This window comes from Lygodium microphyllum, chromosome 9 (genome assembly GCF_053477565.2).
Source record: "Lygodium microphyllum isolate KBCC chromosome 9, Lygodium_microphyllum_v1.1.10, whole genome shotgun sequence".
Classification (NCBI taxonomy): domain Eukaryota; kingdom Viridiplantae; phylum Streptophyta; class Polypodiopsida; order Schizaeales; family Lygodiaceae; genus Lygodium; species Lygodium microphyllum.
The window spans coordinates 104,285,339-104,307,957 of NC_141143.1; positions in this window are offsets into that span (position 1 = coordinate 104,285,339).

Here is a 22,619-nt window from a genome sequence, read left to right on the forward strand (position 1 = left end):
ATAGATTCAGTAAGCAAGCTCACTTTATACCTGTGCGAAAGACAATCAAAGCCGATCATATGGCTAAACTATTCATTGCTCATATTTTCAAACATCATGGCATGCCTAAGTCCATTATAAGTGATCGTGATCCCCACATGACCAGCCTCCTTGGCAAGCTCTCTTCGAGAACCTCAGGACAAAGTTAAAGTTTTCATCCTCTTATCATCCTCAAACGGATGGGCAGAGTGAAAGTGCTAATTCTAATGTTCTGGAACTTTTGAAATCCTATGTCTCTGATAATCAAAGAGAATGGGAAAAGCATTTGCATTTAGTAGAATTTGCATATGAAGGGGAGCTACAAGCTCTACCCCGAGACCTACGGACTGCTTATTGATCAAGCGTTTCAAGCCGAGCGGCCATGGCTACCTCTCACATAGCCGACGCGCCATGCCTACCTTACGAGTGTAGTGAGCTTACCTTGATGCTCAATCGAGTATCCTCCTCTCTCTTGCACACCGGTAGCTCCACGATCCTTGTGGCAAGCTCAAGCAACCTCAATCCCTCTCCCATGAGCTCCATCCTCCATAGCCACGCACGAGACAAGGGAAGAGAAGAAGATGGAGAGAGGAGATGGAGAGGTTCTTCTCCATGATCCCTCACTCTCACACACTCACTCCCTCACCCTCTCACACTCCCTCACTTCCTTTCTCAAGTACAAGCAAGATGGCAAGAAACAAGAGAAGAAGAAGAAGAAGCTTTAGCCACACACAAGAATGAGCTTCTTATTCACTTTTCAACTTTATATACAAAACCCAAAATCCCTTTTGGGCGGTCATCCCCTTTTCCTCTTTTTTACATGGCCGGCCGTAGCCTAGGCCCTTTTTCCCATTGTCCTTCTATCTTCCTAGCTTCCTTTCCACCGCTCGTCTACATTTACAAATTGCACGGGTGAGAGCCCCGGGTGAGAGCCCGACGCTCCTTGAATTAAACCATGATGCGCTTGCGCTCTTTTACAAAAGTTTTAACTTGCACTTTTCCTTGTGTGCCTTTCTCCCTTATTTAGGACTCTTCTCCTTATGCAACTTTGTCTTCCGTTTCTCTTTGCCTTGGCCTTTCTCTTTGTCTTCTGCTTTAGCTTTTGCGGATTTTCCACCTTCGTTCGTTTGAGGGTTAACATTACCCCCTCCTAGACGAGTGCTAGTCCCATGGCACTCACCGTCGTAGGTAGCAAGCATTTAGCATGCACCGAAGACGTGGGTGGCAAGGACGTCTGTGGTTGCCATGGCGGAGTGTTGGTAGTGGTGGGGAGGAAGGTCATTGGGGGCACATTGGTGGGTTAAGTGGTAGGTGGTAGGGCAATGGGAGTTGGTGGTAGGGCTGTTCTTTGGGGAGGTTGCACTGATGGAGTACAAGTGGCGGTTTGTTGGGGATTCTGTACGTGCTGATTCTTGGCAAGCTTACAGGGTGATAAGGATAGGAATTCAGAGTTGAGTGGTGATGAAGAGCGAATGACACCTTCGTTGGAGTCGTCAATACCTGCAATTGAAAACCTCTCATAGGTGGGCTCTCTCTAGGGGTAGTGCTAGTCTTCTCTATTGTGCACAAGACATAGTACAATTAGTTTGGGAGACAGGTCGAACTCTAAGCAAGCTGAGAGTATTGTCCTGCACTTGAGGACCCAAACTGTGTATATAATTCGGTGCAGATATCATGTGAGTGCTTATGCATACTTAGATATTACTTAGTTAAAAGATTGTCGGCCTGGTTCCTTGTATAGCAATGGATCAGTGAAGCAAGGGGCTAAGTTGTTGGAAAAATTTGTCGATGAAGACGGGGAGTACACTTGAAGATTGCTTGAGACGTCATTATGGTCGTGTCAAGGCAATGTAGCATAATTGAGCTCCTTGATGTCTTAGCTTTTGGTAGCTAGTGGCTACTTGTAGTGCTTGAAAAGTATGGTGTACTTTTCCATTGTCTTTCATGCCTTGCTTACCACTGTTGATTGTAATGGCATTGAGATGGAGTGCAAAAGAATTGTGCAAGTGGTTCAGGGTGACAGGTCTAACCATAGGCGAGGCCAGCTCCCTAGGTATGTCCTGCCCTTAATGTGCCCTGAACAATTATGGGGGATGTACAAAGGGCTAGGGGATTAGGGATGGAGCCAATTGACCAAGGTTACTAGACGTACCTAATTTGAGGACCCCTAGGTGCGGTGCTATGATCGTGTGTGCTTTTTTTTTTGTCAAAGTACAACCACTACAATATGCAGAGGCTATGAGCCTTTTTGGCTGGGAAATGTCAAGCCTGGAAGGCTCAGGACATGGATATGACAATGATGATTGTGCCCTAGCCTCGTTGTTAGGGGAGCCATTGTTGCAATATTGGTGCGATTGCAAGGACACCCATCATGAGCTCACTGTAGCGCTTGGCCCAAGAAAAGAGTGCAGCCCATGACTATGTTTTGGTGCATGCGATGTGGGTACTCGCAAGGGCAATTTTTCGCGTTCCGCATCGTGGCTGTGTTGCGGTTCGTGTGTGGTTGGTGGTCTTGCGGTGACCTGGCCATTGGACACGTTTACGCGATGACCTGTGTCATCCTGCATCCACTTGTCACTTCGTGAGAGTATATGCTTGCTTGCGTTAAGTACATCGAACAAATGCAATCATGTTAAGACATAATTTTTCAGAATTCTATGATGTCTATTGGGATACCTATTTCATTGCTTGTTAAGGTCGCATACATTAACGAGAGGTAACGGAAATGTATACAAGTGGGGATCTTGCCCCTTTACTCATCAAAAACAAAAAGTTATGGCATGCTGACTTGTCGAGCTACTTGTACATCATAGGGGTTTAGTCGATAGGTACGAGGCGGGGTAAGTCCGGTTTGCTAGGCGACCGGGGCGGTGCTAGTGCGGGGCTCCCGTGAGACTGGGCAGGGAACATGTTGGCCGGGACATGAATGGTGTAGTCCTGGGCCGCTATCGTTTCCATAATGTCTTTAAACAATTCATTAAATTATTCCCTATCCTTGTCAAGATTGTGGGAGAGAAGGAAGGAGTCTCGCTTGAAGCTTTCTTGCTTGCACAATGGGGGAAGACACACAAGGGTGGAGGCTGAAAACAGTTTTCCTCTTCTTAGTTGTGTAAGCCAAAAGAACTCAAGTACAAAGAAATAGAAGAACCCTATATATGGGTCTCAAACCAAACTCAACTAACTAAGGTAGCATACTAACTGAGCCACGAACTAGAGTAGATAAGGATAGCTATCATGTAGCTATTATTCATGGGCGGTGTACCAACCGCGTCTGCAACTGACAAGTCAGTGACATAAATATACAACGGTCACCCTGGCGTATCACGAGTGGAGCTCGATATCTCAACACTCCCCCTCGAGCTCAATCCCAATTCCTGCACACCAAGCAGGTCTCTGAACTTGCGCAGCTTCTCTGCGCCCAATGCCTTCGTGAATATGTCAGCTACCTGATCCTCTGTGCTGACATAAACTAGATCAATAAGACCTAGTAAAACCCTCTCTCGCACATAGTGATAATGCACCTCAATGTGCTTTGTTCTAGCATGATAGACTGGGTTATTTGCCAAGTGTATACTACTCATGTTGTCACAATAAATGACAACTGGCCCATCTGTAGACTGATGCATATCATAAAGTAGCTTATGCAACCAAGCTACCTCACATGCAGCCATTGCTGCACCCCTGTACTCAGCCTCTGTGCTCGACAAGGCAACTGTAGGCTGTTTCTTGCTGCTCCAAGTGACTGCAGCACTCCCAAAAGAGAATACATATCCACTGGTAGATCGTCTATCAGAAATACTACCAGCCCAATCAGCATCAGTGTATCCATGCAACTGTATCTGAACCCCAGTCTCATAAAATAGTCCATACTGCAATGTGGACTTCACATACCTAAGTATGCGTCTAGGCGCATCCAAATGTGGTTTCCTTGGAGCCTGCATAAACTGACTTACCAATCCAACAGCATAGCTCAAATCTGGCCTGGTAATAGTCATATAAATCAAACTTCCTACTATGCGTCTGTACATAGTAGGGTCTTCTAGAAGCTCACCTGCATCTGTGCTCAGCTTCACATTTTGCTCCAAAGGAACTGAAATAGGCTTACAGCCTGTCATCCCATATTTGGACAGCATGTCCAATCCATACTGCCTCTGCAAGAGCTGTATCCCACTTGGTGATCTAATCACCTCAATGCCCAAGAAATAACGCAGCTCTCCCAAATCCTTCATCTCAAACTTCTGCTTCAATAGCATTTTCACATGAAGGATATCTTCATCACTGTCACCTGTCATAATCAAATCATCAACATAAATGACAAGCAGCATAATACCTTTCTCTGTTTTTCTCACATAAAGTGAGAAATCTGCCTTGGAAATCTGAAAGCCAATAGTGACAAGATACTGTCCTATCTTGTCAGACCATGCTCTAGGTGCTTGCTTCAAGCCATACAAGGCTTTCTTCAACCTGCAAACAAACTCAAGATGAACAGCATGCACATAACCTAGTGGCTGCTCCATATAGACCTCTTCTTGCAAATCACCATGCAAGAAGGCATTCTTTACATCCATCTGATGTAAAGACCATCCCTTTGATGCAGCCATAGCAATGACTGCTCTTACGGTTGCCATCCTTGCAACCGGACTAAATGTTTCTTCATAGTCAATGCCATATGTTTGTGCATACCCCTTGACTACTAATCTTGCCTTGTATCTGTTCACAGAACCATCAGCATTGTGCTTCACCTTATAAACCCACTTACAGCCAATTGCATTCTTACCTTTAGGCAAAGGTACTAACTCCCATGTAGCATTTGCTTCCAAGGCATCCATTTCTTCATCCATGGCTTTCTCCCATTTTTCTTTTCCCATGGCTTGCTCAAAAGATGTGGGTTCTGGTTCCTGTATCACTTTGACCATATATGCATAGTGAATGGCTGTAAATCCATCATATTTCAGCCTATCCACAGGATACCTAGCTCTTGTAGACCTGCGCAAAGTAGGTTCACTCCCAGGTGCTCTCAAAACATCCCTGGTCTTCCTTACTCCAGGTGTAACAATAGAAGGAATACCCAACTCATCATCAATGCTCTGTTCTGAGCCACTGGATTCACCATCCACATAAGAGTGACCTACATTCACATCAAACATGGGCTGATCAACCTTCTCTTTTCCTTTTCGTGATACCTGCATACCACTATCTGCATTGCTTTGAGAAGATTCTCCTGATCTCAATCTGCCTATCCATGGCGAAGAATGTGAACCACTGCTAGAGGACGCTCCAGGTCCACTAATATTTTGTGACTGCTGCTGTGAATTCTGTGTAGCATTACCATTTTGTGCATCTTCATCATCAATCACATTTACTGGTCTATACCAGCTACTCATCTCATCAAAAACAACATCTCTGCTCACTGTAAACTTACGAGTAGAAGGGTTATAGCATCTATACCCTTTTTGCTGCAGAGAGTAACCAATAAAGATGCACTTCTCAGCTTTTGGATCCAACTTGGATCTCAGCTCATCTGGCACATGTACATAGGCAATGCAACCAAAAATTTTCAAATGAGAAATATCTGGTTTCCTACCAGTATACCTCTCCTCTGGAGTCATTCCATGTATTGCTGCAGTGGGAGTCCTGTTCATTATGTAGACTGCTATAGCAACTGCTTCAGCCCAATAAAAATCTGGCAAGTCTTTTTCATTGAGCATGGCACGAGATACCTCTCCAATATGCCTGTTTTTCCTTTCTGCAATTCCATTTTGTTGTGGGGTATAACTGCATGAATATTGCTGCTTTATGCCATGCTCCTGCAAGAACTTTGCAAACTCATTTGAGAGGTACTCTCCCCCTCCATCTGACCTTAGGCATTTTATCTGCAAGCCTGTTTCTTTTTCAACCATAGCTTTAAGAGTTTTGAAATGCCCAAAAACTTCACTTTTCTTTTTCATAAAATACACCCAAACTTTTCTGCTATAGTCATCAATAAAACTGACAAAATAATGACAGCCTCCAAGAGATGCAGCTTTAGTTGTCCACACATCAGAGTGAATTAATTCCAATGGCTTCTCACTCTCTTGAACATGTCTAGGAAATGGTTTCCTTGCCTGTTTTCCAAACTGACAGGCTTCACATACCTTATGCATTTCTGCAACCTTGAATTTGGGCAATCCTGCAACAATATTTTGGGCCTGCATTGATTTAAGTCGCTGTACATTAACATGACCAATGCGTTTATGCCAGATATCAATATCTGCAACTACACCGGTCCCATGTGCAAACATTGCTGCACTCAATTCAGACATGTCTGCATCCAATGTAAACATTCTGCCCTTCTTCTTTCCTTTTGCTATCAAGCGACCTTTATTTTTCATATCCTCAACAAAGCATCCATGAGGATTAAATCTGACCTGCAAGCCCTGTTCAACCATTTGACCAACTGAAACCAGATTCTTGGTAATATTCGGGACATGAAATACATCGGACAGGTATTTCTTTTTCCCACCCTGCATAGACAAGGGAATTTTTCCAATCTGCACAATAGGATGTGCAGTATCATCACCAGTCTCCACAAATCCTGGTTTTTCCATTTTCCTTGCATCCTCCATCCATTCTGCATGACCTGTCATGTGGTTTGATGCACCTGAGTCAACATACCATACATCATTGCTTTCTTCTGCACTTGTCATAGAATTGTTCATGTGCTGCACCATGAACAAATGCTCATTTCTGTCATCACCCTGTCTACTAGAAGATGCATAATTCCCTTGTTGCAGTTTTCCATTCATGATGTCATTCTGCTTTTTATAGCAGTCTTTAGCCATATGACCCATTTTACCACAATAGTAGCATTCAACATTACTATTTGCATTTTGGCCTCTTTGCCATCCACCACGACCTCTTTGGCTCCCCCTGCCTCTAGAGTTACCACGTCCTCCTCCATAGGACTGGTTTTCTTGAGTTTGCTGCATATTCTGATTTCTGCCACGGCCTCCAAATCGGCCTCCTCTACCTCTGCCTCTACCTCTTCCAGCATTTGAGTAGAAGACAGCTTCTTTTGAAGTTCCTCCTGAAGAAGATGCACCACCATTTCTCTGTTCCTCAGAAATTAGAAGAGCAATCAACTCCTCAAAATCAGGAAATCTTTCACGAACTGAAATGGATGTCCGAAACTGTGCATAATCCTTTCCTAGACCATTCAAGGTCACGGAAACTAAATCATCATCTTCCACTGGCGACCCAATGGAAGCAAGTGCATCTGCAATCTTCTTCACCTTCATGTGGTAGTCGTTGATGCTCATACTTTCTCTTTGCACATTATGCAACTCTTGCTTGAGCTGCATTTTCCTGGCTTGCGTATTTGTGCTATACATTTTTGACAAAGTATCCCATGCCTCCTTTGGCGTACTTGCATCCTGAATATGCACAATCATAGAGTCTGAAATACTGATAGACAGCCAATACATAACTTTCCTGGCTCTCTCATGCCATGTTTTAAATGCCTGCATTTGTTGTTGATTGGGAACATCAGGAAGAACTGGTTCTTCTTCATTTCCTGCAACAAATTCCCAATATCCTTTTCCCATAAGGAAATTCGTCATTCTAAACTTCCATGCCTGGAAGTTGTTCTTGTCAAGCTTTTCAGTGACAATCTGTGAAAGAGAATCAGACGCCATTACAGAATACTGCAAGAAATTCTGTCACTGCAAAAAACACAGCTTCACCCTCACAAGGGCAAATCTGCAAAACTGGCGAAAGTGGTATTTGACCACACAGTCACTTCCTAGTGACGATTTTGCATAAACAGGAACCAAGGATGATTCTGAAACTCCCAATGTCTCTGCGCACAAGCATACGATGCAATTTCTACAGTAACTTTTCACTGACCTGTAGAACAGTGGTCGCACAGCATAAAACTGAGCCTTTTCTTGAGTGCGTGCAGAAAACTTCCGTCTGCAAAACAGGCCCCGAAATGGCCTCAAATCAAAAAAACAAGGTCGCCAAGGGCTAAAGCCCTTTCCCGCAGCATATACTGCCCTCTTGCTTCACCGCGAAGGGCGTCTCAACCTGAGACAATGCACTCCTGCAATTTCCGGCTGTGCTACCTGCAGAGATCTGCTCCCAAAACAGGAAATGAAAGCAACACTGCTCCTCTTACCAGACCACCGCGAGCTTGGCTTGCTTTCTTGAGCTCCTTACCACGAACAAGGCTCTGATACCATGTCAAGATTGTGGGAGAGAAGGAAGGAGTCTCGCTTGAAGCTTTCTTGCTTGCACAATGGGGGAAGACACACAAGGGTGGAGGCTGAAAACAGTTTTCCTCTTCTTAGTTGTGTAAGCCAAAAGAACTCAAGTACAAAGAAATAGAAGAACCCTATATATGGGTCTCAAACCAAACTCAACTAACTAAGGTAGCATACTAACTGAGCCACGAACTAGAGTAGATAAGGATAGCTATCATGTAGCTATTATTCATGGGCGGTGTACCAACCGCGTCTGCAACTGACAAGTCGGTGACATAAATATACAACGGTCACCCTGGCGTATCACGAGTGGAGCTCGATATCTCAACAATCCTGGGCCGCCTTGTCACTTCGTGAGCACCTACTACCCGAGCGTGCGTTGGGGGTTTGTGCAACTGGCATTGCCACATGCTGCGCGTTTCTTTGAGTCTCAACTTTCTTGGCCCAGGGACTCTTCGACCTTCGTCCGAGACAGTGCTGCTTAGGGCCTCGCTTCTTCGCGTACCTTTTGAGGGTGGGCACATAGCACTCTGGTGGAGGGACGTGTGCCGCACGTCCCGCGTGTGCGAAGAGCGTCCTTGCATGCCAATTGACCGTGGTTCTCCATGTTTTTCTTTTGGAACCCTACAAAATGCAATCCAAGAGTTAGGCTTTGATACGGGATAAGAGCGTTCCCATAGGAGGGACTTGGTGTGGGTTGTCAAACATATGTGATTAGAGGAGGAGGTGTGGAACATGCTGGACTCTTGTAATGGTGTCGCTCTGGCCGCTAACTACGAGTAGGTCTTGACTCACGCCGAGTTGGATCGGTTGGTGGTTCTGCATTTGGAAGGCTCCTCCTCGGAAGGATAGGCCGGGGAGGGGGTTGTGTACAAAGAGAGAGAGACTACGCCCTACTTACGTCCTTAGGGATGTTGGACAGAGCTACCGTGATGGTAATGCGGAGCACATGCTCTTTGCCCGGAGGCGGGCATGATCTAGTGAACATGGAACCAGCCTAGCATAGCTTGGTAGCCCCGACTTGTCTGTCTACGCTTGACTTGTTATGGCTTGTGTGTGTTGATAATGTCTATACACAGTGATACGAAAATCTTTGTATATATATGTGTACATACATTTGTCCGAACCCTTGTCGCTCCACTAGGATAGAAACCAATGGTAGAACTCGGGATTGTACTGAAGCGTGGCACACGCATCTAGCACACGTGGTAGCTTATTCAATACTGATAAATATTTCGCCACATCGAGTAGCATGGAACCTTGTCCGAGCCTACTGGTCACATGTAACTCCTCCTCAGCCAGAACTTTATCAAACAGAGGGTTTTCTTGTCTTGGTCGGCCAAGTCCTTGCCCCGAATGGCAGGCAGCACTCAAAGGGTAGTTGGTGCCACATAGGTTGTGTCTCTTTGGGATAGAGCCATTTGGCCAATCGCTCCTTAGAGACTGTCATGATCTAAGCCCCTAGTTCAGCCATTGCAACGCGGCCTTCGCACCAACGCTGCTCAAATCGACTCTGGCCTCCTGATAGTCGCTTTAGTTGCTCTATGTCTACAAGATTCGGTTGGCAGAGCACTTCATTGAACGTGATGGTTAAGCGCAGTTCGTCAGCTTCCTCGCCCGAGATGAGTCGCAAGTGTTCGTGTAGGAGCCTGCTATAGTGCTCATCAAGGTGTTCCTGCTCTTCCCAAGATAAAGGAAAGGGCAAGTAATCTCCAAGCTGCTCCTTAGGGATTGTGCCCATGTCCGCAAGGACGTAAACTTGTGCAAACACCTTGAGCTTAGCATCCAACTCAGTCAAGCATTCTGTGACACTTCTATGTTCAACGAGGGCTTGCTCAGTTGCTATCTCATGCAAGGTTCTGGGAGTTTGCCTAGGCTTTAGCATAGCTGGGGGTTCAGGCCTATATGAGCAAGATTGGTCAACGCTAGGATTGCTCATGCTCTTGGGGTTTCCATGTTTCTCTTGAGGCTTCATTATTGCGTCATGGTTCTCCTTGGATGTGACTGGTGTGAATTTGTCACCCCATCGTGACAGTGTTGTATCCACTCTTGATTTGTCAATGCGAGTTCTATTGTAAGTGGATAGAGTGTTGCAAGCAGCCATTGATGGTAACGACTGCTTTGATTTGTCGGAGCACACGGATGTGTTTGAGGTTTCACCGCTATTAGGAGAGGCATCAGTGGGCTCATTGGTGTATGGACTTGATGCTTTATTCATCAGCTCTAGCACTCTTTGTCCCAATGTTCTTGGGGTCCACAATCACCTGCACCTGTTGTTGTTTTTGTTGTTTTCTCCTCTTTTTCTTGGTCAGCGCAGGTGCATCTAACAGCTCAGGACCTTGGGCTAGGTTGACCGCACTCATGTGCTTGGTTGGGCCTCAGCATTTCCCTTCTCTAGTGTGTCCTCATGGGACCTAGTCGTGGCCTGCGGAATAGCCTTGCCAGCTTGCGTGGGTACAACTATCTCCCTTTTGGGGGAGTCTAGCTCTTCAGCCAATTCCCATGTGTTTAACTCCTCCAGCCCAGGCTTTAGGCTCTTTAGAAGTGCTGGAGTTATTAATGAAGTTGGTTGCGACACCTCCTTCACAGGTAAACTACTAAGGACACGTTCCGCAAGGGGCATTGTCACCGCCAAGGGCTGTGACGGCTGTGATCCCTGATTTGAAGTACTATCAGCTAGTTCGGTGGACTTGCTACCATTGGTGGGTTGCGGTATCCGGTCCTTAGGGCAATCGGAGGTGGTCGCGTCTTTTGTTGCCCTTTGGGCATTCATTTGTGTAGATCTAGTCACATTGGGTTGCACAGGCCTATCCCTGGGCCAAGAGACACAGCTAGTGTCATGTCCCCCTCTTGGATATTTGGAAGCCTTGATGGAGATAGAGATTGGGAGTGAGCAGCTGCCATTGATGACCACTGTTGTGCTTCCTGTGTCTGTTTGGAACAAGAGGATGTAGGAGATTTGGGACTCCTACGTGGGCTTGGCACTGACTGAAGAATTTGCTCGTGATTGTTAGACGATTCTGTCATTAGTTTTGTTGAGCAATCATCCTTATCTTGAGCAATGTTGTGCCTATGGTTCTCATTATCCTCTTGGGAAGTCAAAGGCTCCTTGGGCACTAGTGGACCTTGTGCACGCTCAGTAGTTACCTCTAATATCTGCTTGCTATGCACGCCAGGCTGGAGATCTACTTTTTGATAGGTCATGTTTGGTTCCTTGATTTCAATAGTGAGGGGCTCAATCACTCCAATATTTTTGGTTCGAGACTTGGATTTTCGTTTAGGTTTCCTCCTTTGCCTCTTTGCTTTTGACATAATTTGGGCTTCTGAAAGAGGTGGTTTAGCAGGGGGTTTTGGTACCCAAATCCATTGGTTGCCTGCATAATACCCTTGAGCATGAAGCAACGCCTTGGATATCCATTGTGGCGTTGTGCTAGCTCTCCATCGATGCCTTCATCTATAAGGTTTGGGCTTCTTTCGTGGTCTTCTACAATATTTGTATGAAATCCTATCGTTGGCCTTGTCTCCTAACCTTTTTGTTTCAAGTATGGCCTCACTCACTGGTTCTTTCTGTTCAACCTGCGCTTGTATCAACTCTTTCAACAACTCCTTGCTCTCATTACTAGGCTCCTTTGGTATGTCAGAATGCTCCTTGCCCCTCCCTCGAGGGTTGGTGAGGTCACCATTGCTAAAAGTCGTGATTATCCTCACACCTAGTAGTGTTAGGTGTATCCTCTATGCTATATAGTCGGCTTCACACTTTGTTGCCTTTTTGAAGGGCCTTCCTAGGAGGATTTCCTTTCCGCAATTCTCGCCATTTGGAGGAACATAGAACAAGACTGGCAAGCTTTCTGTTTCAATAGTTACAAGGATTCTGCACTTCCCTAGAAGTGCTTGTGGGCGTTCTCCTTAAGGAGTAAGAGTTGAATCAGTCGGTTTGAGCTCCGGTTGACCCAGTAGAGTCCATGCTTCGTGAGTCAAGATATTGGAATCTGCTCCTTCATCAATGAGAGTATCAACTCTATGCTCTCTTTTTGCGGTGAATTTGACCCTGAGATAAGCAGGTGGTACTATGCCTTCATCGTCCAGGTCTTGATCTATAGCTTCAAGCCTTCTGATACATGCCCTTGAGTCCTTAGTTGCACAGTCAGACGCGGATCCTCCACAGAAATCTTGGGTGGTCAGTGCAGCGCTGCTCAGGGTGCATCTATCGTCAGGACTATCATGTCTAGTCACCTCTACATTGGTAGCTTGACAATGTTGCATTCCGCTTTGACTAAACTTAGTTTGAACACAATGCACATGTGTCCTTGTAGTGCGACCTTTTTGCCCTTGATGGCTAGATCGGCCCATTAAGGTTCTAGGGTCTTTGTTTGCCTCTATTCAAGTGCGGGCTCCTGGTTGCTCCTTTGCAAGGGAGCCTCCATGCTCGCGTAGGGCCATTACTGCCCGAGGGTCTAAGTTGGAGGGCCTGTCACAGTGCGCGTTCTCTCTCCAACCTACTTGGGGTGGAAAAGGAGGGGGTAGGGCCCCCTTCGCAGGGGTCCTGGAGGCGGTCCCCTCCTCGACCCACACGGTCGTTGCGGTAGGCACCATGCACAACTTGGAGGATCGTTCCGCCAAATCTTAAACCACTTACTCGAGGGTTCGGCCCAGTCATGGGTTTGCAATACGCCTTTCGTTCTATGTAGCCTGTGGGGTCAACTTCGGGGCTCGGTGCTCTTTTTCCACTTCGTTGCCTCGTTTGTTTTTGGATCTAGTCAGGCTTTCCCCCTCGGCCGATTGCGCCTAAGTCCCTAGTCTTGTAATTGCCTGCCTCTAGCTCCTAAGCGGTTGCGCCCTACAATTTTGCCTAGTCCGTGTGCCAGAATAGCGTTCTGAGTGTCCTAACGGCTTCCGACAGTTCGCCTGCTGAGGGTTGGCTAGGTCAGGTCAAATTTCTGAAAGATTTGATAAGAAGTTGCACTCGGACCAACTGGTCTGAATTGCAGGGTCCGAGTAGGTCACTCGGATGGGCCGAGGCACAGGGCCGAGGGTCGAATTTCAGGGTTTGACTCGGACGGTTTTGATTCGGACGGGCCGAATGGCAAATTCGAACAAGGTGATTCGGATGGGCCGAGACACTTGGACCGAGGGTCGAATGTGGAAAGTGACCGAGGGCCAAATTTGAGACTCGGACGGGTCGTTCGAATGGGTCGAGGCCAAATGTGCCACGTGGCAAAAAGTTTTGACTCGGACGACCGATTGGGTTGACTCGGACGGTTTGCCTCAGACAGTCCAAGGGCCGCGGTCCGAGGGCCAACTAGGGTTTGGCCGACTGGGGGCGGGCCGATTCGGCCGTCCGAACACCGAATGGCTGAATCCTGAATTCGGAGGGGCCGAACTACCAAAGCCCGAATGATAAGGTCCGAATGGCTAGATAGCCCGAAGTCCGAATGGCACGTGGCCGAATGCCCGAAGGCCAAATACCGAACCCTAGGTTCAGGGCAACCAACCGTCCGATTCTGGGGTTCGAACATCCGAACGTGTCGGGGTCGGCACACTTCCGACAATGAAAATGGTGACGAATCTAGTGTTATGTTGATGATAAGCTATTCTAGGCTATTAAATACACACAAGGGCATGCCGAGGAAGAGATTTGTATACCTGTAGCACCCCGAAAGTGTGATCGAAGGGCGTCTGCTCCTCTTTTGTGCTTGTAGCTCTCTCACTCTCTCTTGCTCTCTCTCAACTAAGTCAGAATGCAAATGAGCTCTTCTCCCCTTACCCTAGCCTTACATAGCATTGCCCAACCACTCTCTAACCTTAGAGCCTTTCCCCGTTGCAATTTTCCCCTTAAAAACATGAGTTTTGCCTTCTTTTTCTTATTGCAACCAGATTTACAGTAGTAAAAGCCCTACCATTTCAGTTTCGAATCTTAATCCTATCCTATCTAATGCTAACAAAAAATCGCAAAACCAAGCATGGGTTGTATTTACCTACTCAAGTACTCATCAAAAAACTCAAAATACTTACTTGTTCCAATGATTAAACCTCCTAAATCTTCTATCTATCTCAAGCACCATTTCGGGCAAAGGCCCTACTCCTATGCTCGATTTGATGCGCGCGGCACTCAAGGCTCGATTCCATCGGTCTCGGCAACAGAACCAAAATGAAGGGGAGCTACAAGCTCTACCCTGAGACCTACGGACCGCTTATTGATCAAGTGTTTCAAGCTGAGCGGCCATGGCTACCTCTCACATAGCCGACGTGCCATGCCTACCTTACGAGTGTAGTGAGCTTACCTTGATGCTCGATCGAGTACCTTCCTCTCTCTTGCACACCAGTAGCTCCACAATCCTTATGGCAAGCTCAAGTAACCTCAATCCCTCTCCCATGAGCTCCATCCTCCATAGCCACGTGCGAGATAAGGGAAGAGAAGAAGATGGAGAGAGGAGATGGAGAGCTTCTTCTCCACGATCCCTCACTCTCACACACTCACTCCCTCACCCTCTCACACTCCCTCACTCCATTTCTCAAGCACAAGCAAGAAGGCAAGAAACAAGAGAGGAAGAAGAAGAAGCTTTAGCCACACACAAGAATGAGCTTCTCATTCACTTTTCAACTTTATATACAAAACCCTAAATCCCTTTTGGGCGGTCATCCCCTTTTCCTCTTTTTTACATGGCCGGCCGTAGCCTAGGCCCTTTTTCCCATTGTCCTTCTATCTTCCTAGCTTCCTTTCCACTGCCCGTCTACATTTACAAATTGCACAGCGGGTGAGAGCCCGGCGCTCCTTGAATTAAACCATGATGCGCTTGCGCCCTTTTACAAAAGTTTTGACTTGCACTTTTCCTTATGCGCCTTTCTCCCTTATTTAGGACTCTTCTCCTTGTGCGTCTTTGTCTTCCGTTTCTCTTTGCCTTGGCCTTTGTCTTTGTCTTCTGCTTTAGCTTTTTTGGATTTTCCACCTTCGTTCGTTTGAGGGTTAATAGTATACAATAATACAGTGCACTCTAGTACTGGTAAGGCATCCTTTGAGATCATCTATGGTAAGCCTCATTTACCACCCATCCTTCTTACAAAGGATAAGATCTTTGTAGCAAATGAGTTTGTTAGAGACATTGATACAACTTTCACTCAAGTAAAAGGTGTTATCCAAAGAACACGAGAAGTAGAAACACAAAGCTGATAAGCATCGTCGTAAGTTAGATCTCAATTTGGGACAACATGTTCTTCTTAAGTTTGAGAAGGCTTGCTTAAAGAAGCAAAAATATCAAAAGGGTAAAGTGGTTAAGCTTTCTAATCTCTATTATGGCCCCTTTCAAGATCATAGATAAGATAAACGATGTGACTTTTTGTTTGGATCTACCAAGTCATTGGAACATTCAAAATGCTTTCCATATAAGTTTGCTACGTCCCTGTATTGGAGAACCTCCAATGGAACCAATCAAGAAAGATTTACCTGACATAGAAGAAAAAGAAGAGTTCCTTGTGCTTGAAAGAATTTTACACCATTAGGACAATACTCTAAGGTCAGGTAAGGTATTACGAAAGTATCTGGTTAAGTTTAAGAATTATCCCCCATTGGATGCTCAGTTTATGACTGAGAGAGAACTACAAGACTTTCCAGATCTTCTTAAGGACTATGTATCCCCTCTACAGTTGAGGTCAACTGTTTAGAAGCCAGAGGGATGCCACTAAATTGATTGCTTATTACGCATTCTCTATTGAATAAATTCATGACAATAAATTAATGACTCACTTTTCTTTAAGTGTTGATGATGATCTAGTATGGCCATGAGACCATTTAGAGACCAATATTCCTAGTGCATCACTTAATGGGGTGATTAGAGCACTGTGACAGGGATATCTGGTACATGCAATACAAGTTATGAAGAGGGAAAGAAGTGTCTACCAAGTGTAAGAGTGTACACAAGAATCAAGGAGTTACACATAAATGAAGATGGATTAAGTTCTAAGAAGAGGAAGTGCATTAGCATTGTGTATATGTATTTATGTGTGCATCCAGGGACGCCCGGGAACGTTTACTTGTGTGTAATGAGCATTGCATTCATTTGGGGTCATCCTCTCCCTTACAAGTCAAGGTTTAAGGTCTTTTCTTTCATTAAGAAAGACAAGAGAGGTAATTCTCTCACTAAGAAAGATAAGAGACATGATCCTCTGGAAGTGAGGAGAAATATAATTTTCTCTTTCTAAGGTCTAAAAAGACACAAGCTTTTGTGTGGAAGTCAATCTTAAGGTTGAGGCCCAAGGCAATTTAATGAACTCTCCTTAAGGTGGTTGCATGGACCACAAGCTAAGAGTACAGTTTGAGAAGCTGTTCTTTAAAAAAAAAGACATGGTTAATCCATTTTTAGAATATCTCTCAATAGAAAGACGATCTCTAAAAATGAGAAGCGTAAGTTATCAAAAACAACAAGATCTACAACTTTCGTGTTGGACATTTTTTCATCCGAACAATGCACCGAGAGATATCTCGAAGTTAGTGCTCCATAGTAGGTCCTAGAACAACCACATCTTGCATGAAGATTAACTCAAATCTCTCTCCAAGAAGAGAAGCTCTTGAAAGCCTATAAAAGAGGAGGCTCTTCTTGGGTGTGAGAGAGGAAAAAAGGAATCATCACTTTGCATGCATCCAAGAGGAGAAGAGAAGGTGCAAGTGCTGCGGAAGCTCTGCTAAAATCAAGTACTATGGAAGCTCTGCTGAAATCAAGTTCCAAGGGGAGAAGAGAAGGTGCAAATGTTGTGAAAGCTCTGCTGAAATCAAGAGCCAAGAGGAGAGCCCTAGACATATTGTGTAGGAGAGAAGGAGTCTCGAGAATGATCAAAAGGTGCCAACTTCTAAGTTGTGCAAGTGTTAGTCGGTTGTATACCGTGCAAGGAACCGTGATCTTGTTTCCAGGATCTACAAGTAAGAACTGGCTTATGTGAAACGGAGGAGCTTGCTCCTTGTCAACAATATAAGTCCACAAGGGGGGGGGGGACTGGTCCACCTTCCAATCCCTAGTGTGTTGCCAATTTCTCTACCTCTCTCTCTCTCTCTCTCTCTCTAGATCTTTCTTTTCTCTCATCTATTCTCCCTCTGTGCCAGCATAATATTCACCATATATATTTTAAGTATATAAGAAAGTCAAGTATGTATCTCAGATCTTATAACACCAAGCTTCCATCTTGGAACCTAATTCACTTGTGTCATAGTTGTCTACTCATTGTCCATGTCAACATGAATTTAGTCTTCACCTTCCAACCTCCATAGCTCTTGCCTTGCTCTAGATCCGATATTTTTACTCAAGACCAATTGGATGATGGAGAAAATCTGATTTTATCTACCTTTACTCACATGGAGCACTAACCTACAAAAGACTTGGGATGGTCTAATGGGAAAAGTATTATGGAAGAACGGAGGTGTAGGGAGGTACATGCCACTTATAGCTATGAATTATCTTAACGAGGAAGACAAGGGAAGCCTCCAGATGCTTGACGTGGTTGTAGAATCAAGGAGAACCAAAATAAAACTTATGGTGAAGTGTTGGGAACAATAAGAGCCTTGGGCAATCATGTTGATGGAGTTTCTTGAGGAAAACAAAGACCTTTGTAGAGATGGGAAACTTTTTGTAGTGGAGCTCCTAAATGAACAAGCTTTGATGGCAGCAAAATCACGTGAACTAATACAAGGTTTTGACAAAAGACTAGGTTCAATGTCTAGAGGATGCAGCACAATCTTTGGGTCATCATGGTCATGGTAAAAATGATAATTTTTCAGTCATGGAATACCATTCCCCTTCCTCATCCCCTCTTGCACTTATACTAAGAAGGAGAAGAAAAACACTTGCAAAGAAAGTTGCATAGGGTAAAGGGGCTAGTAGTTGAATAGCTAAAAGTTTGCAAATAGATCTTTACTATTTTTAAAATTTTGAAGTTTTGGGATTACACAGATGTACATAAAGTCTACCTCTACTAGCAAAATCCATTTCAAATCATCTTGATTCGATAATCGTGCAATAATGTTTGGTCTATAAACTCTCATGTAAAAAAATGAGCCTTGTAATATGTAATATATAATAAATGCAAGCCAAAGTAGAAACATATGTGTACCAATGATAAAATGAGGTTTGAACCCTTGTTTCCTACAAAAGTTGAAAGCCATGTAGCATTCTTGTAACCACTTCCCAAAGTTGGTGTTCTTCTCATAGATGGTGAATGTTTTATAATTGGCCCCTACTAGGGTCAAGAAACTATGTTATCGTTGTCCCTTGTTCAACTACTAGCCCTTTACCCTACAAAGTTTATCAATGGTACAAATCAAATGGCAATTTGATCACCTTCAAAGAAGCTACATCTAAATATCATCTCACCACAACAAGCAAGCCTCCATGGGAATTTACCAAGCTGCAAATGGAGGAGTCGAGGAGTACTTCATCATCTCATAACAACATCTCTATCTTGAAGACATCTATATGGAAGAAGCTTTGCATGGGTACACAACCTTTAGAATCAAAAATTGCAAGAGTCCATAAGCTATGGAAGATCTATATTAGTGAAAATCTATTCAAATAGTTTGAAGGATCTTTGGACCATGTGCCTCCCTCTCAAGTACAAAGTTTTCACTTGGAAAGTTGCCATGGGTGCTTTTTTCTTTACCCATTAACTAAAGGAAAGAGGCATTACATATGGCTTATACACATGTGGAGAAAAAGAAACTCCTAGATATATTTCTTGGATGGATGTAAAGCCACAATGATCTAGCAACAATTGAGACACAAGTTGCAACTACAAGGGGATGATCAGTTTGATATTCTATTTGTGATCTTTGGTCACCATCACATGATGGCGAAAGATGTTATGCTTTTTAGCATGCAAGTTGCAGGTGTTTTTGTCATAGAAGATATATGGGAAGTTGGGAATAGTAGAGTGTCTATAGGTTTTGATCTTGAGATCAAATGGGAAAATATCTTACCCAAAGTGAAATGGTTTCTTAGTATATCTTGTATGTTAGGGGTAAAGGCACATGTGCCTATGGCACCCTGTATTTACTTCACATACCACAATTTCATACCTATACACTGCAAGTGGTGGACACCCATCATTATCACTTTATTCTTTATTCTTTTAGTGACTATTGAATAAGGGAAGGCCGGTCACACATTGTGATTGTGGGAGCTCCCACATATGGTGTTTCTCTCTCTTGCTCTCTTACTCCATTTGCCATAGCTCTTACTTCCACTTGTGTGCTTCCACTCATGCTCTACCCTTCAACTGGTATCAAATCCAACCATTTGAGGAGTTTCTTCATCCTTTGCTTTAGCGTGGATCCAAAGCTTTAGCTCAAGGTTTCATAGTAACCATTGTTTCTTCCTCTTGAGGTTTACATTGAGTATTTCCTTCTCCTAGCTTGTTCCAACCGACTTGTTGAGGAGTTTCCTAGGGCTTAGTTGAGTCTTGTTGAGTGCTTATTGAGCTAAGAAGTAGTCATTCTATCTATTTTGAGTGGATACAAAGTATGCTTCAAAAGTTGTGGACATCTGTGATTGCTTGATAGCACTTTTGTATTTTGGCCATAACTTTTACATACGGTATTAGATTCAAGCATTCTATAGCTAGAAATAAAGAACATGACAAGAGCTACTAATTTGAGCACTTAGAAAATTAATTATGTGCACTTTTTAGCTCTCTATTTCAAAGAGAATATAGTAGTTTTGATTTGGACAACAAACAATGAGCTCTATTATGCATGTTTAATGCCTCGATGATGCTATTTTAGTACTTGAATGTTATGGTTATACTTTGGAATGCTATTTGTATTGTTTGGAGCTTGATTAGCTTAGTTTTGTAGAGGTTTATTGCTATCATACAACAACGAACTTCATGCTTTGAATTTCTATTGGGCCTACATAGAATTTTGGGTATGCTATATGTCTATGTTGTTGGCTAGCATTAATATATGAGCTTGGATATGGTTATGACATGCTTTGGCACTTGGATTTGAGCTAGATTTGATGTACTAGGCTTTGGTCAATTGCTTTGAGCCTTTATGCTTAGTCACTTACGAATATTAAAACATCATTGGACACCTACTCTCGGATGTATTTGTGATGTGCTTGAGCTTCCCAGGTGCTTTGATATATATGACTTGAGCTTTGCTTGCTCACATTGCATTTCTCATTCACCTTCAATGGGAGACACTTGTACTTACTTGATTGAGCTTGGTTCTTTGAGACAGTGGGACTCTTGGTTCATGTAAATGCTCTCTTGTTTGATATTGGATATACTAACCTCCACTTGTGGACTAATTTGATTTCATATGCTTTGAACATGGCATTTACCTCTACCTCTGTTAGTAGTTTGTCACAATGATGCAAATGCTTATGGGATGTATGATTTACTAACAATTTGAGTTTGTGATAGTCTTGGGTACCATTGGTCTATGTTTATTCACAATTAGTTGCATTCTTTGTATCTCGATTACCCAAATATCCCTAGTAGTGGGAGCTTGCTTTCTTGCCTATTTTCATATAGTTGGATTGACATATATTGATGTCTTTATTTTTGCATTGGTATAATTTCAATTTTCAGCATTCTTTTGGAGAGTGGACATTGTACTTTGGCAGTCTGTTGCTTGTAGCTTGTGGACAGCTCTATGATTTGGTATTCCCTCTAGTTTTTCCCTTATTTTGGCTAAGTTTTGGGGAGTGATTTGCAATCATTTGTAGTAGCCCATTCTCTTAGATTTTACATTGATACACTATTATTATGGCTAGTTCTTCAAATGATAGTGCTATTTTCAATATTGAAAGCTTGATGGCACAAATTTCAGCTATTCAAAGATGCATATATGGAAAATATTGGTTCAAAATAAGCAGTTTGGGTCTTTGAAAACCAAGAGTGTAAACCTTGAAGGCATAGATTAGGATACTTGGGATGAGTTGGATGAGCTATGCAAATCCACTCTTATATTGTCATTGTCAAAATAGGTTTATTTTGATGTTGTGACACTTGATGATAATTCTTTGTAGGTATGGGAAAAGGTATGCAATCTTTATGATAAGCAAAGTCCTGCTTTATAAATGTATTGATTGAAACAACTCATGGATCTTTGCATGAAGGAAGGGACTAGTTTGTCTGCACATTTGGATGGATTTCATTCTATTTTTAGCTAGTTAACTTCGTAGGGCATTGAGCCCAATGATAATCTCCCTCCCTTGTTCCTGCTTGTGACACTTCTCAAGCCATGGGGCACTTTGTGTACTATCATGTGTGCTAATATGCCTAAGGATGGTTTGAAACTCCAACATGTTGAGTGTGCCTTACTCATAGAGGAGATAAATAGAAAGAAAGTGGATGTAGCTCATAGTTCTCATGCATTGAGTGCTAGGGGCAAACATGATGGTAAGAGCAGTAATGACCACCATGGTAGAGACTCATAGAGGTCTCAGTCTCATGGGTAGTCTCACAATAAGTCTTGTTGTCATAAGGCCTCTCTTACATGTCATTATTGTGGGAAACACGATTATATTTAGCCCCATATTGCCATAACATGCACAATGATAAGCGCAAAGAGAAGGCAAGGGCAAAGTATAAGAAAAGTGTGATGATTGTAGTATTGTTCATAGTAAGTCCAACATGAAAATTAAGGAGATAAATGCATTGGAGCCTAAGTTTGATGATGATTACAACTTGGTAGCTTCTTCTCTTGATGCTAGTTAGTTAATTGCTACCTTGTCCACTTTTTCTCAGTGTTAGCTAATTGATTTGGGGACTTCTTTCGACGTTACCATATAGGGATTGGCTTCATTCCTATCATAGCATGACAAGTTTTGCAAGACTAGAAAATGACTTGGCATTAAATATTTTTGGCATTGGTGATATTAGATTGCAAATTACTTTAGATTGCACTTTTGTTTTTGAATTATGTATACCATGTTCCAACTTTGATCAAAAGCCTATTCTCTATTGGAAAATTGGATTATACAAGATATTATATATATTTTGGTTATTCTATGTGGAATATTATCTATGGGAATCTTGTCCTTACTCGAGGTGTCAAGGCTAGCAACCTCTATCCCTTGCTTGTATCTGGGTCTATTGACCATGTTTTGGATATGACTGACATACCACATGTATCATTGTGGCATCATTTCCTCGGACACATGTCCTTAAAAGAAATGAAAATACTTTCTTGTTTCCAGTATCTTCCGCCCCTTGACTACAAATGTTTTGATTCATGTGATCATTGTGTTTATGGCGGGTAGACATGCAATTCTCATAAGAAGTCTCACATTATGTACATCGATGAGCCTCTAGCTCTTGTTCATTTTGATGCATGTGGTCTCATGCCCTATCTATCACTATATGGAATGAAGT